The 14153-nt window shown below is 44.8% G+C and overlaps 1 protein-coding gene across 3 annotated transcripts in view; it reads right to left on the bottom strand.

The window, feature by feature from the left end:
- Window positions 1–14153, bottom strand: part of KCNIP1 (potassium voltage-gated channel interacting protein 1) — a 190611-nt gene that overhangs the window by 126697 nt on the left and 49761 nt on the right. The window lies entirely within an intron of this gene.

Here is a 14153-nt window from a genome sequence, read left to right as displayed (position 1 = left end):
AAAGATATGGTGAATTAGCCCAGCCTTTAACTGGGCTTCCCTGATGAGAGAGTTTGATTCCAGCAGCTACCACTGCAAACTCAGTTGTGTGACATCTTTACAGAACAAAAAAGGGAGTGAGAAAAGGGAGTAGAGATTTAGTAGAGAATATCAGCATTCCAGAAAAAAAAAATCTAGTTTGATATTTTAGGAGTGAAGAGAAATGAACACGTACTATTTTCACATCATTACATACTTAAGCTCTGTGATTTCCATATGATATGCAGATAACACAACTTAAAGAAACTTCATTGATGTGAAATAATCTTGATTAAAATTTGCAATAATGGTAACAAAAGGCATAATAAACTAAAATTAGTCATTTAAATTACTATCATGCTGTTTTGTTGTGGATAGAACTGTTTGGTTAAGCCTGTACTTTAAAAACCAAGAGCTGAATACAACACCTAGAGCTGTGTGGTCTCAGGTATGGTAAGACTCACAGCTTTATATAGTATATTCTGTTTCCAGTGGCTAGGTCTGAGCTAAAAATTCTTTCCTGCTGTCAGTTCACATCTGATTGCTTTTTTAACATGTCCCTGCAGAAGGGATGCACTAAAGATTTGCAAACAGCAACCCAAAGCCTCCCTGCTGCCTGTGATGCTGGCTAAGTGCCTGGCATGGAGGATATTCTTGGGTTTCTGACTTTCTCTTTGAGCTTCCCAATCTCAGGGCTTTGAGTTTAGACCTCCCACAGCTGGAGTGGAGCTGTACACTTTCTCTCAGTGGCTCAGGACATTTTTGTTCTCATCTGCTTTGTTGGAGATGTTGTTCCTTGTGCTGTTCCCTCATGGAGTGGGGACCAGCTTCCTGTGCTGTCACACAGTGCTAGCACTGAAATACTTTGTTAAGTTTTAAAAGAGAATTCAAAACAGCACACGATCCCCAGGGCTGTCTGTGCTCTCCCCAAAGCCACAGCAGCCATGCCTGCCCTCAGGATAGATGATCTGGACCAGCTGCCAGGCACATTCTCCAGGCTCTCAACAAGTATGGGAACTGTAGGCTCTCCAGGACACGGAATGAAGCAAGTACCAGGAAACATCAGTATCTCTGCAAATCCCAGTGCTAGACACCAGCTCCTCACTTACTCGTGCATCTCCTGCTTCATGTGGACAAGGAATCACAGCCAGGCCAGAGCAGGAGTCCATTCCAATGCAAACAAAGAGCTCACTAAAATGGTACCAGGGCTTTTAACATGTACCAATTCTGCTGACAAATCCTGTACAAGCAAACAGCAATTCTGAATTTGCTGGATTCTTGATGAATGATCCAACACAACAGTATTTCATCCCAGACGCAAAGATATAAAGGCTCTTTAAAATAATTTATGCTTCAAATTGTACAGCAAGAGCAACAGAAAGCAGAAGTGCTTATAGTCTGCTAGAGCTTTGCAAACATCACAGCTACTGTCTAATTTTGGGATTGTTTCATCCTGAATATTCACTCTCCTACCTTGCTATCTCACTGAAATGCAGAGGTTGCAGCACAGCAATTTGTGACACTCCAATGCTACTGAAAGTTCAGCTTAACCTGTCTGCCCTGCACACAGCAAGATGTTGCTAAAAGAGGTTCTCCAGAACCTGTTCTCCACTTGAGTCTAGGACAGCTACATGTACTTTAGCACTAAACCCTCCCCAACAAGAGGCTCTTCTCCTGATAAGTATTTGGAGTTCCTGTGAATTCCAGTCCCAGGCTGGCTTTTGGTTCCCATTGTTATGAATGAATTCAGTAAAAGTTACATATTTGTTGTGCCCCCATGTTCATTCCAATTGTACCCCCCCTTGTTATGTCTCCCACTGTGGATGCCTCTCCTTGTTCATTCCAGTTGTGCCCTGGTTGTAATACACCCCGTTTGCTGCTTCGATATGTCTCCCCATGTCCCTTCTAACTGTACCCTTGTTGTAATACCCCCCTGGTTGTTATATGCTCCCCCATGTTCACTAGGGTTGCATAATACCCCCCTGTTACCCCTTGTTAAATCCCTTATTGTTACCCTCATTCAGTCCCTCGGGTATTGCCTTCGCTGCTCCCAAAATGGCGGCCAGAAACAGCCTCGGCAGTATGCAAATGAGGTGAAACAGAACAGAATCCACCAAAAGGGCCTAAAAACACCAAACTAACGTGGAAATTCGAGGAACCAAGTGACTAGACCCAGTGGGAAGAGTCCTCCCATGCCATCAATCGAGTTCTGGAGGTCACCACCACCTGAAGGTAGCCAGACCGAGATGAGGACCCTAGTCTACGAGCCAGTAATTCTCTTCCTAGGCACGCCCTCGAGGACGGAAGCCCCAGTTGTGCTGTGAAGCACAACTGACCACCTCCTCCTCTGTGTCGCCGAAGGGAGCAGCGACGTGTGCGGGACCCCTTGGGCCCCCACCCAGAGCTGATCACCTAATAAAGGCCTTTTCAAAGGAGCTGGTCTCCTGGCCCTTAATTTACATCACCATCACAACAATGCCTCTTCCCCAGCAAGCACCACTACAGAGCTGTTGCAGCTCCTGCTAAGACATAGGAGGACAAGGAGTCTTTCGTGCATTTTTTTATAGAACTTTGCTCCATGGCTTATCCAGGCAATTTCTTATCTATGTTAATTTGGTCTCTTCCAGGCTAATTAAACTTAATGTATAAGACAGTCTCATTAAGATCTTAGCTTAGGCTGGATATTTATATTCTCAGTATCCCCAGCAAATGTAACTGGCATCAGGCACAGACCTGCCTGCAGATATAAGGTTACATTAACCTCCCCCAAAGCAGCAGAGAGGTTATTACCAAAAGCTCAGCATTAAAAAAAATTTGAATTTTTGGTGCCTTTTGCTTACAGGAGGCACTTTTCTGTGCCCAGCATTAAGGCTATATAAGCATGTCATTCCCATTGAAAAAATCCTCCCCTCATTTTGGTGCATACAGAAAATCCAGCTGCTAGGAAATACAAAACGGGTTGTCTGAACACCAAGGAGTGAGAAATGTTGAGGTTTTGAGTAAGAGACTACAACCATACAAATACCTGAAAGCTGACAGTTACAAGGGGCACAGAAGAGGGAGCTGGAGAAATCCCACTGCTTGATGGGGTTTGGAGGGGAGAAATGCACAGGAGAGTTTTGTGATGAAAAACAGGAGGCCAAAATGATGTGGAAACCTTTTGATCAAGTTTTCAAGGTAGAAGTTCAAGATTTCAGATTTTGGGAAATTCTTTGTAATCACGGTGATGCTGGTGAAATAAAACAATCATGGATTGCTAAAACACTACAGGAATATTCTTACTCACTGGAACATTAATCACTGGTTGAGTTTTTTAAAGAATACTCACAAATGTTTATCTTGCATGAATGAATGCTCCCTCCTGTGGAAGCCTGTGAGCCTACTGGGGAGAGGGCAACATGAATGCCCTGGAGAGATGCACCTTAGGCTCTGGGCATTCCTCACAGCTCAAGGTGAGGAAAGAAGCTTCCCCCATAGTGTGCTGCAGCACTATGTTAATTTGTCCCTGTTCTGTCCTTCCTATTGGCCCATTGGCCTCCCCTACCCATTTTACCCTTATATGTTCATGTTCTAGTGAGTTCTCCCTTCCCTCTCTTCCCATTGGTTTGTGTAACCCCGCTCATCCACCCTGGCATTCCCTATTGGTCCTTTCCCTGTGCACCACCCCTGAGCCCTCAGACCACTGGATCCCTGATGCTCCCCTCTGCCCCCTCTTTCCTCTATTTGTACTTTAGATCCTCCTTTGTTTTTGTCTTTGGCTCCTGGACTCCATCAGTGTTGTCTGAAGTAAAGCACAGAGCTCCATGCCCAGACCCTCCTGTGTCTTCACTGCCAAGCTGCTGCATGTGTGTCTTTTGTCTGTGTGTCTGTCTGTCTGTGTGTGCTGGTGCTCTCGTGGCTCCTACCTGTTGGTGCTAGACGCTCTCAGGGAAGGTTGTGTCCACCACCACCACGGACTACAACATCCTTCCGTCAATTTCACAATGAACACTGCTTTACTGTTACCTCTCCGCTGATGTAGCCTAAGATTCCAGAGCCCCATGCAACAGAACAGACATTTCCAGAAAATTAAATGACCCACAATTGCAGCAAACACTGTAAAGCAAACATTCACTGTCTAAAAATCTCTCCTGTGAATGCTTAGGAATAAACAACTGATTTCACTGAAATCAGAACTGATTCACAAGATAACATGAAAACAGAAAAAAAGGGGGCCTCAACCTGAAATCAATAATGGCAGCAGCTCTCTTTCACAACCATTTGGCAGGGAATATTTAAGGAAGTAGCAACTATAATGAAAGATATTCAAAGAAGCACAAGAAACAACAACAACTAAGTGCTATGAGTTATTCCAGGTTTTGAAGGCATTTTTGTTTTCACAAAATGAAAATGTTGTTTATCCACTGCAAAAAACATGATAGCAATGTTTGTGCCTCCAAACAAATGGTGAGAAGCTCTCTGGAAAACACAGTCTGCAGTGAGTGGATGGGATGAGCATGGGAGCTGAGCACACCTGCTGCAGCTCACAGAGATTCCAGTGCTGGAGCCTCTGGGCTCTGCCTTGTTTCTGGTTACATTAGTTGGTCTAATAAAACATGAGACTCCTCCTGTCAAACCTTGTCCACTTGGATCATCTTAGGTAATGGCACTAGAAGCTGCTTTATTACTATTGGTGTTTTGATTGTCCAGGATGTTCTCTAGTTTTAAAGTGAGTAATAACCGGGGTTTATTTAGTCTATAGATTGCTGTCTAGAACAGAAGTCCAATTGGTCATTAGATTTCAGTTGTCACAGTACACATACAGCAAAAGACAGTGTTTTATTGGCTGGATTTGCTTTCCCTCCCCTTTCACATGTACCAGGTTGGTAACAGTGGTGGGCAACTCTAAGTGAGCCAGAAGGGCGGTGATTGGGTTCACTCAGGGCAGGAAGAAAAAAATCTCCTTAAGCCATATGCAAAGCACCTTAAGTCTTGCAAAAGCCTGCATTCCTCAGGGAATGTATTGATACATGAACAAAGGTCAGTGAGGCACCGCATATCAGGCAGTGCCCTCCTCACAGAACACAGAAAACGGATGGATCCTTTTGAATTATCACATTAAGCATCACCTGGAGAAAACAGACTTCAGTCACAGCCTTTAATGATCCTTGTGAGCCCCCATCAATCTTTACTGCTCATTAACTGAATTTGCTGTTTAGCTGATGGTGTGCTGGGTGAGCCTGTGTGTGACACAGTCCTGTTTCATACATTCTTTAAAGCCACAGGAACTTGACCATAAAAACACTGTGGCTGCACTACTTGTTAGGAGACTGAATGGGGGATGAAGACAAGGAGCAAAGGAATGGATGAAAGCAAAGAAAGGTGATTCTGCCTGCAAACTGATATCAAAGGAGCATTTGACACTGTTAGCTGTGGTGGCTTTCCCTTCATGACAAAAGAACCACCCTGCCCTGAATCATTCATTAAACCTCAAAAAGCAAAGGAAGCCTCTGCTCTAGCGAAGATATTAAACAGGACAAAATTAAATGGCACTTGCCAGAAAGTAGAGGTTTCAGGCAGACTGGCTGGTAGACAGCATTTCAGCCTTTCACAGTGGGTCTTCCCAACAGATTCACATCAATGAGAAGCGTCTGGAAGACCTGTGTGGCAAGCACATTTCTCTCTCTCTCTCAGGATTTTTCATTGAGGTGCACAGAGAGAAATGAAAGAGAAAACATTTCTGCTCCTTGTTTTTCTCTTGTAGAATGTGTCTGGAGAATTGTTTAACTAGAGCGAATGCTTGGTTGGATCATGGTGGATTGTTTGGCCCTGATGGACAATCAAATCCACTTGTGTCTGGACTCTCAAGAGAAAGTCACGAGTTGTGAGTTATTTAGATATGATAGTTAGAGAAAGCAGCATGTAGTTTTTAGTATCCTCTTTTATATAGTATATTAATGTATTATAGCATAATTATAATAAAGAAATCATTCAGCCTTCCAAACTGGAGTCAGACATCATCATCCTTCCCATTGGGTTCGCCGACATCTACAAGTAGTGACGCTGAACGTTGGATGAAGAACCAGGACCTGGATCGGTCCACAGCCGTGATTTAACACGAGAAAGGAGGTGAACCCTCTTGAAAAGGCATGTCCGACGTCCCTGCGAAGGACAGGGGAGGTAAGACGCCATGGGAACCCGATCTATAGGACCAGGTGCAGCCCCGAGCAGTTTACCTTTGAAAGGTACTGATTTTCTGATAATAGTACTACCCTGATCTGGGGTGGACTTTAACCTTGGGAAGAGATGTCTGCAGATTTCGACACTGGTTTTTATTGTGTACATGGCCTTATGCTTGCCGTCTGGAGAGATTTGGCTCAGATCTATGGAATTTCTATCCCTGATGATGATTTATTGGAGTTTCTTGAATATGTAGATAGTCGTCGTTTTTTCAGGGATCTGGGTTTTTCCCTGAATCCAGGGGCTTGGAGATACCTGTATTTCCTCATCAGGCAAAGCATCATGCGAGATCTCAGAGCGTTTCGATGCATGAGAGTTTATTTGGAGCTTCTTCCGATAGTCCAGAAATGGACCCCTTTTTCGATAGTCCAGTCTTTGCTGCAGGTGCCCCCACGCGAAAAAGGCGGGGGGGGGGGGGGGGGAGGAGCCTTTGTTCTGGCTCAGACGTTTTCTTCTGCTTCTGCGCAGAGGGAGCTTTTTTTCACCATCTCATCCACCTCCTCCTCCTGCAGCGTGTGAGCCCCGCCTCCACGTCCCTTCGGAGGGTGCAGGGCCGCTCCCGGCGGAGGCGGAGACGCCGCTCCGCCCGCCGGTTTCCCCGCCTGCAGCCATGCCCATGCCTCCGCCTCCTCTGCTCCATTCGAAGCTGAGAGAAACACCCGCCGCTGAGAGCCAACCTGACACAGCCTCGGAGTCGGCGGCCGCGCCCCCTGCGGCGGCAGCCGTCCCTGCCGCGCCGGAGGCGACTGCTCTTTTCGCACGCCACGCCGCGGAGGGCGAGTGCCTGCTGCCTGCGGCGGCTGCAGCCTCCGCTCCGCGACCTGCCTCTGCAGCGGCTTCCCTCTGTCTTTGGAAACCAGCCCCCCTGCGCCGCGGCCGGCAATTGGTCCATCGGCAGGAATGCCTGCGGCGCCGGCCGAGGACCTCCCCGCGCCGGCTCCGCCGCCGACATCGGCTGTGACGCCGGCCTCGCCGCTCCGCCCGCCCGCGCCGGCCCCGCCTCCCGCGGTTTTCGCCGGGCCGCCGGGCGTTGCCAACAGCAGCGAGCAGCAGCAGCCTGGGGCCGCGCTGGAACGTACCCCGCTGCTTCCAATCAGACCGGGGTCCCCTCCCAGCCTGTTCCCTGGTGCTGGCGTTCCTCGGCAGCTCTTTGCAGCTGCCGCGAAAGTTATGAAGTTTAGTGTCTTTCTGGGGAACAGTGTTTTTCTTGGTCCAATTCTTGCTTGGGTGGGGGATTCGCGCCGGAGCTCGAGGCCCCTCGCCCCTCCCGCTCACGTTTGGGGGGCCGGGGGGATGAGTTCTGGAAATGCTGCCGCTGGTCTTGTGCCCGGAGAGCGTGGGGGTGCTGCGGCCAGGAGTCAGAGAGCTGCGTGCCGGCCCAACCGTGCCGCAGGTCCTGAGAATCAACATTTTTCTGGGAAAAACACCTTCTCTGCTGAGCCCTGGGGCAGTTCTTGTGTCATGCCCTCGTTTGAGGGGCGGGGGCAAACGCGTCCTGAGAGGCTGTGGCTGCGGCCACGGCCAGGCGCGGTGCGGGATGAACACAATGCTGAAAGACTTGCCGTGACACTGGCCGCGTGGTGGGGCCGGGCTGTGAAGATGAAGATCCCGCCCCGCCGGTCGGGCTGGGACCGATTGGTCCAGCCCCCCGGCCGGAGGGCACCGTGCGCCCCACACGGCCGGGTTTGGGATCTTGGCTCCGCCCGTATGGACCGGGGCCGCCAGCTGCGCAGGGTCTTAAAGCCTGCTACTTGCTGGGCATTCTGATTCCGAGATTAAAAAAAAAAAAAAAAGAAAAAATTCATTGAAATTAGATTTCAGATTAATTAAATAGACGTGGTTGAAAAGACAAAAAAAACAAGAAAAAAAAGTGGATGATTTAAGAGTTTTGGCCATGACATTTCAGAGATTTTTAAGGGTTTTTTTTTAATTTGGTGATGGTTTTTGCACAAGAAAGGTATGTTTGCATGGTTGACGATCAGCCCAGAGTTGGTTTTATCAGTTGTTGCAGTCTCTGGGATGACATTCAGTGTTTTGGTGTTAGATAATTATATGATGTCACAATTGGTTTTTGTTTATGGGTTTTTCATTGTTATTTGGACTTTGTTCAGTTGTTTTGTTTCAGGATTCAGCAGTTCTCTGTTTCAGCATTGAGAAGGACTTTTGAGGATGTCAAGATCAACGTTTCCAGTCAATGGACACCTTCTCCTGAGAATCAACTGTTTGGACTTTGAAATTTGAGCATTCTTTTTACTATTGTTTGGGTTTTTATGTTGTAAGTTTTGTTTTAGAGATTTGATAGATGTTTTGCAGGTAAAGGATCTCTTTGAACATTCCACATCAGCATTTGATTTGGCTTTTGATTGATAACCAGCAAATTGATAAGGGGACCTCTTAAGAGGTGTTTGCTCTCTTTTGCAGGGCCCTGCAGAAGAATTGCAGGTGCAGGTTTTTTTTGGGTTTTTTTTTTTTTTTTTTTAATGCTAAAACAGTGATATGTGGCAAGCACATTTCTCTCTCTCTCAGGATTTTTCATTGAGGTGCACAGAGAGAAATGAAAGAGAAAACATTTCTGCTCCTTGTTTTTCTCTTGTGGAATGTGTTTGGAGAATTGTTTAACTAGAGCGAATGCTTGGTTGGATCATGGTGGATTGTTTGAGCCTGATGGCAAATCAAATCCACCTGTGTCTGGACTCTCACGAGAAGGTCATGAGTTGTGACTTAGATAGGATAGTTAGAGAAAGTAGCATGTAGTTTTTAATATCCTCTTTTATATAGTATATTAATGTATTATAGCATAATTATAATAAAGAAATCATTCAGCCTTCCGAACTGGAGTCAGACATCATCATCCTTCCCATTGGGTTCGCCGACATCTACAACAGACCTGATCCCAGGATTTGGGGGAGCCACACACACTAACAAGTATGCAACACTGTATGTTCTGATAACTATGAGGCAAAGGCTCAGTGATGCTGAAAGCATCAAAAGGGTACGAAAGAAGGACCAAAGTTCTGTGGATGATGATTAATACTTACATTTGAAACCTTTTCCAGATGCAGCACAGACATATTTGGGAGCTGAACCATCTACATGCACAATGCAAAAATACATGGTGAAAGTGTCTTTCAACTTGTCAGGAATACATGTTTCTGTGAATGAAATAAGAACTTCGTGGAATGTTAAATCTTCTATAACTCCTCATAGGTACAGGCTAAACACAAGATTACCAGTTTTCAGAACAGAAGCTGGGGATTCTTCTTTGCTTTTCTTTGCTTTCTATGCAAGACAGACGTGTTCTTAGAAGAAAAAAATATATTCAGAAACATTTCCCAAATATTTCTTGTTTAAATCTTGTCTAGGTAAAGAGTCAACTATTTCCAATCCTCTGTAGCAAACAGAGGTGAAACCTTCTAAACAGCCCTGCCTACTGTCCGAAGTGTATGAGCCAAAGAAAAGAAAACACAATGTAAGTACTCTGTAGGTATTTGTCCTGTCCCAGCCTGGGATTCCATTAAATATGTTTCTATTTAAGTAGTCTTTTTTTGTTTTTCTTTAATGAACATGGCATCCTGAAATGAACTTGGTGCTGCATAAAATGATGGAGCTCAAAATGAAATTAGAAGATTGTTTTAAAGGCCTATAAATGTGTAATACTATATTTTTCATTGAACTCTCTTTGATAAACTTCTCTATAAATATTCCAGGCATGATTTTTATTATAGCCACATTTCCCCACTCAATTGCTAGATTTCATTTCACCATGAATAAATAACTATCCAGGGATTTTTGGCAGCTTAGTGTTGTTCTAACCCACTGGTCTTGCAATTAGCTCCTAATGTTGTTTTTGTGAAGCCATATTCTTCTTCATGTGTCCTGAAGTCCCCAGCTATCTTCTATTATATTAAGGCTAGGGCACATTCATATCCAAATAGCATTAAACTGCAAAGAACTGATGCTTAGATGTTTTCCAGACACATCTTTGAAAAGGAGAAGTTTTGTTTAAAATATTCTACATCTGTTATCCCGGAAGTGTTACCACCATTTCTCATTGGCCCAGCCTTGGCCAGCAATATGTCCATCTTTGGAGCTGCCAGAGATTGGCTCTGCCAGACTGGAGATAGCTTTCAGCAATTTCTCACAGAAGCCACTCCTGTAGCCCCCCTGCTACCAAAGCTTGGCCATGCAAGCCCAATACAGGTAGGAGTAAGGAAAAGCATTAGATCAGTTAAATATGGTTTACAGCTTCATTTGGGGTTTTCCTTAAAAACAGCCAGTAATAAACCTGCATGAATGGATTCACTTCATAGGAAAAACAACTCCAGCATCCCTCAGGGTAGTTGCTGGACAAGCCCACTGAGTCAGCAGCCAGACTGGCACAGTCACTGCTGTTTGCTATGCTGACACCCAACAGAGGCTGTCTAGCTGCTATCCATGCCTTTGGGCCTTGCCTGGAATCACTATAAAGTTGTTAAACCACTTTAATTTGTAAACCTATTGACAAGCATTTAATGTTAATGAAACGTTAGTGATGAGTAATTCTGGCAGATGAAACACAGTTCATTGTGAATCTAATTTATTTAGTACTAAATGTTTGCCCTGATTTCCTTTACACATGGGAAAGTCAGATTTAGATAAAAACCTTGCATATCAAATAGGGCAATTCTCTGAAAAGTCAGTCAAATTTCTATGTAAATGCTTGTATTTGAGTTTCCAAAATAACTCTCTTTACAGGCATATATCCTGCCATGATGTAAATGGAAGGTGTACACTGCTCCAAGTGCCCACTTACTCATAAAATGCATGATGAAGGAGATTGGAACTATCTCTATCAAACCATCTTAACAAATGCAGTACCAGTGAGCAACTGAAAGAGATCCTACACAACACCACAGGTATGGGAAGGTCCTGGCTGTGCCAGTGCATCAGGAGTAGCCCAGTTTTATCCGCTCTGGGTACTGAATTCAGAGCATCTGTGATATTTGGCAGTGTGACTGCCAGAACATGGCAGCAATTTATTATGTTGCACACAGTGTATTAGTTGTGGTAGCCACTGGAAAAAAACAGACAACCTCTGTGCCAGCAGGGAGACAGATAATGCCCTGTGCAGCAGTGCCGTGCCTGTGCATGAGCCAGTGCTGCCAGAGCTGCCCTGCTCATCCCCCCCATTCCTCAGCATGACTCCACTGTGGCGGCAGCTCCTGACACACAACAAATTAGGGAAAAAAGTCTCATACAACAACTGCCAGCTACCTTTCTCAAATAAATTGGACAGCATTAATATTTACCCTCTGCCCAAAAAAACCACAGCCATAACACTGTACCATATTCCTGTGTTGCCCAATACTGCCCCATCCTTCTACTAGCAAGTGTAATCCTGAGCTCAAAAGACTTTGAAATTGCATTAGTTTCTGAACAACTGAGTAAATCCAGAAAAACAGATGGTGAAGAACCTGCCCTGCTGCAGAGCCCTGCTCAACTGCCTGAGAAGTGTTTTCTGATTTGTCATACCTGTATCTGAGCATGCCAAGCCTCGTGGGGTGGCCAGTGGTGAGGAGGCAGCAGGTTGCAGCCAGGGCCTGAGCTCCTCCGGTGCTGCTCAGGGGCTTTTACAATGCCTGTCGGGCATGGCTCCATGGTGAGGCTTGGCCACATATCCCTTCAAAGCTTCACCTGGTTAAAGCAGAAAGCTGTGCTCTGGGGAGGAGGAAGGCAGTCCAATTGCTGTAATTGCAAGCTGGCAATTTATTCACCAACAAGTCCCTAAAGAGCAATCTATTAATACATAATGTGCCAGCCAGGAGCTCAACTCATCCTGTGTAACATAGGGCAATATAAAGCACTGAGACTCCCAACAGAGAAGCTGGTTTGGAGGGCTCAGCACCTCTTAACAAGCGAGCTCAGCACAGAACAAGCCAGGGAGTCCAGCTTCTGCCGTAACACAGTGGAGCTCCTGACAGCCCCAGTCGGGTGAACAGTGTGGTACCTGGAACACCAAAGCTTGCACCAGTATCAGCACTACAGCTTCTAAGGGAACAAGGCACAGGGAAGACAATGTGGAAGATTTTTTTTAGTACTGTGGGGATGGGATTTGGCTACCCCCACCCACAATCAGCAGTGGGGTTTTTTCCCCTCCCTTTTTGACTTCTCTTCTATTTTAGTTAGGGGAATATTTCATGTACTCAGAATAGCTGGAAGACTTATAGGAGAGATGGACAGCAGGACAAGATATCTGTTCACTGTTGAGAGTGGGAAATAAAAATGACACAGAGTGAAACAATCTGTTTCTTTCTTTTTCCTCATGATGGCCCAGTGGCAAGCAAAGGCTCAGAGGTACATGCTGTCCCAGCCACTGCAGGGATGGAGCAAGCACCCAGGCATGTGGCTGATTTCCAGAAGTGTTTTTGCATTGTTAGTGAAACTTTTAGCTCAAACAGCAGCTAAAATGACATCAAAGCAATAAACTTCAATAACTCTGCCAAGAGAGATACCAATGTTAGGTGGGACTGAGCAGAATTCCCTGTGCTGAGCATGCTTAAAGGCTGGAGGGGAATCTTTCATTATTTCACAATTTCTTTTGTTGAACAGATGTACAGAAAACAGCAACAGCATGCAGGAATCAGATTTGTTCATCTCTGAGTTTCCTTTCATATTCTTCTAAATGCAAAAACCTGAGTTATCACCTTTTCTATATGTCTTGTCTGGGAAATGAAAACAAGGCTTTCTGCAGGTTTTCCCTGTTGATCCTTTTGCTTTCCCTTTTCTTGGGAATGTTTTTGAATGGAAGGTAATAAGGTGCTGCAGAAAAAGCAGTTACAGCCATTAATTCTGTGCAGGCAAATAAACAGAGCGTAACCAAAGAGAAAGAAAGAAGACAAGGAGAGAAGACCCACTGTACTTGGATTCCTCTCATGTTTAATCCCCCAGTGAACTACAATGAACATCTGGTACCACTGTGCCAATACTTGGCTTTTATGATTGACTGATAAGTTATCAGATTTATCTGTTGTCTAGCAACTATCAGTTAACATTTTGATATTGGATTTAATTGATAATGCCTTAATTTCTCTGTTGTTTTCTTCCAGACAACATGTCGCCAGAGATCTGAGTTAGAACAAATAATCCCAGATAGAACAAATAATATTCTTTATCTCTTATCTTGCTATATACCACATGTGTGTGGGGATGAATGTTTTGGCAACACGTTTGTGTTCATATTGTCACAAATACACCCTGTGCCTCGGACAGCCTGATGGCCCTGTTCTTTAAAACATGATCAACTTTGAGAAATCCATTCATGGAAGCTACTGTGGCAGAGAAAACAAGGGAGGTTTTCTTCAAGTGGGTTGTGCACTGCCACTTCATTCTGGAATGTTTTACTGCTGGTGGAGCAGAGTGCCTGTTACAGCTCATCCCTGTGCCAAGATAACTTCAGAGTCACACTCAAAAAATTAACAATGGAGCACTAAGGACAAACCCAGAAGAAACAAGATGACATATGCCATGAAAATATAAATCACACAGACACTCAATTACATCATGGATTAAATCTTTGAAATGAACTTATTTAGGAAGCATACATGGGGCAGGAGCAGTCTGTTAGCACTGCTGGCTGATGCTGCCTGCTGCAGCATCCTCTCATCACTATTCTAAGGTAAAACTTTACAGAATGGGAAACATTTTTCGAACTAATGAATTCTTTTCTTTTTGGATATTTGGCCATAGCAACTCAATTGGTTTAGTAGGTGAAACTACAGAAAATCACCTGTTTTGTTTGTTTGTTTGTTTGTTTTGTTTTGTTTTATTACAATAACTGGACAATCTCTTTAGTTGCTGAACCTAGGCTTTCCTTTCCCTTGGCTACTGATGTATTTTTCCATGTTAGACCTGCATTCTCAGGATTTACAACCAGGATG

This window comes from Vidua macroura, chromosome 15 (genome assembly GCF_024509145.1).
Source record: "Vidua macroura isolate BioBank_ID:100142 chromosome 15, ASM2450914v1, whole genome shotgun sequence".
Lineage (NCBI taxonomy): Eukaryota > Metazoa > Chordata > Aves > Passeriformes > Viduidae > Vidua > Vidua macroura.
Note: the sequence above shows the minus strand (reverse complement) of the source record. Positions and strands in the feature narration are given on the sequence as shown.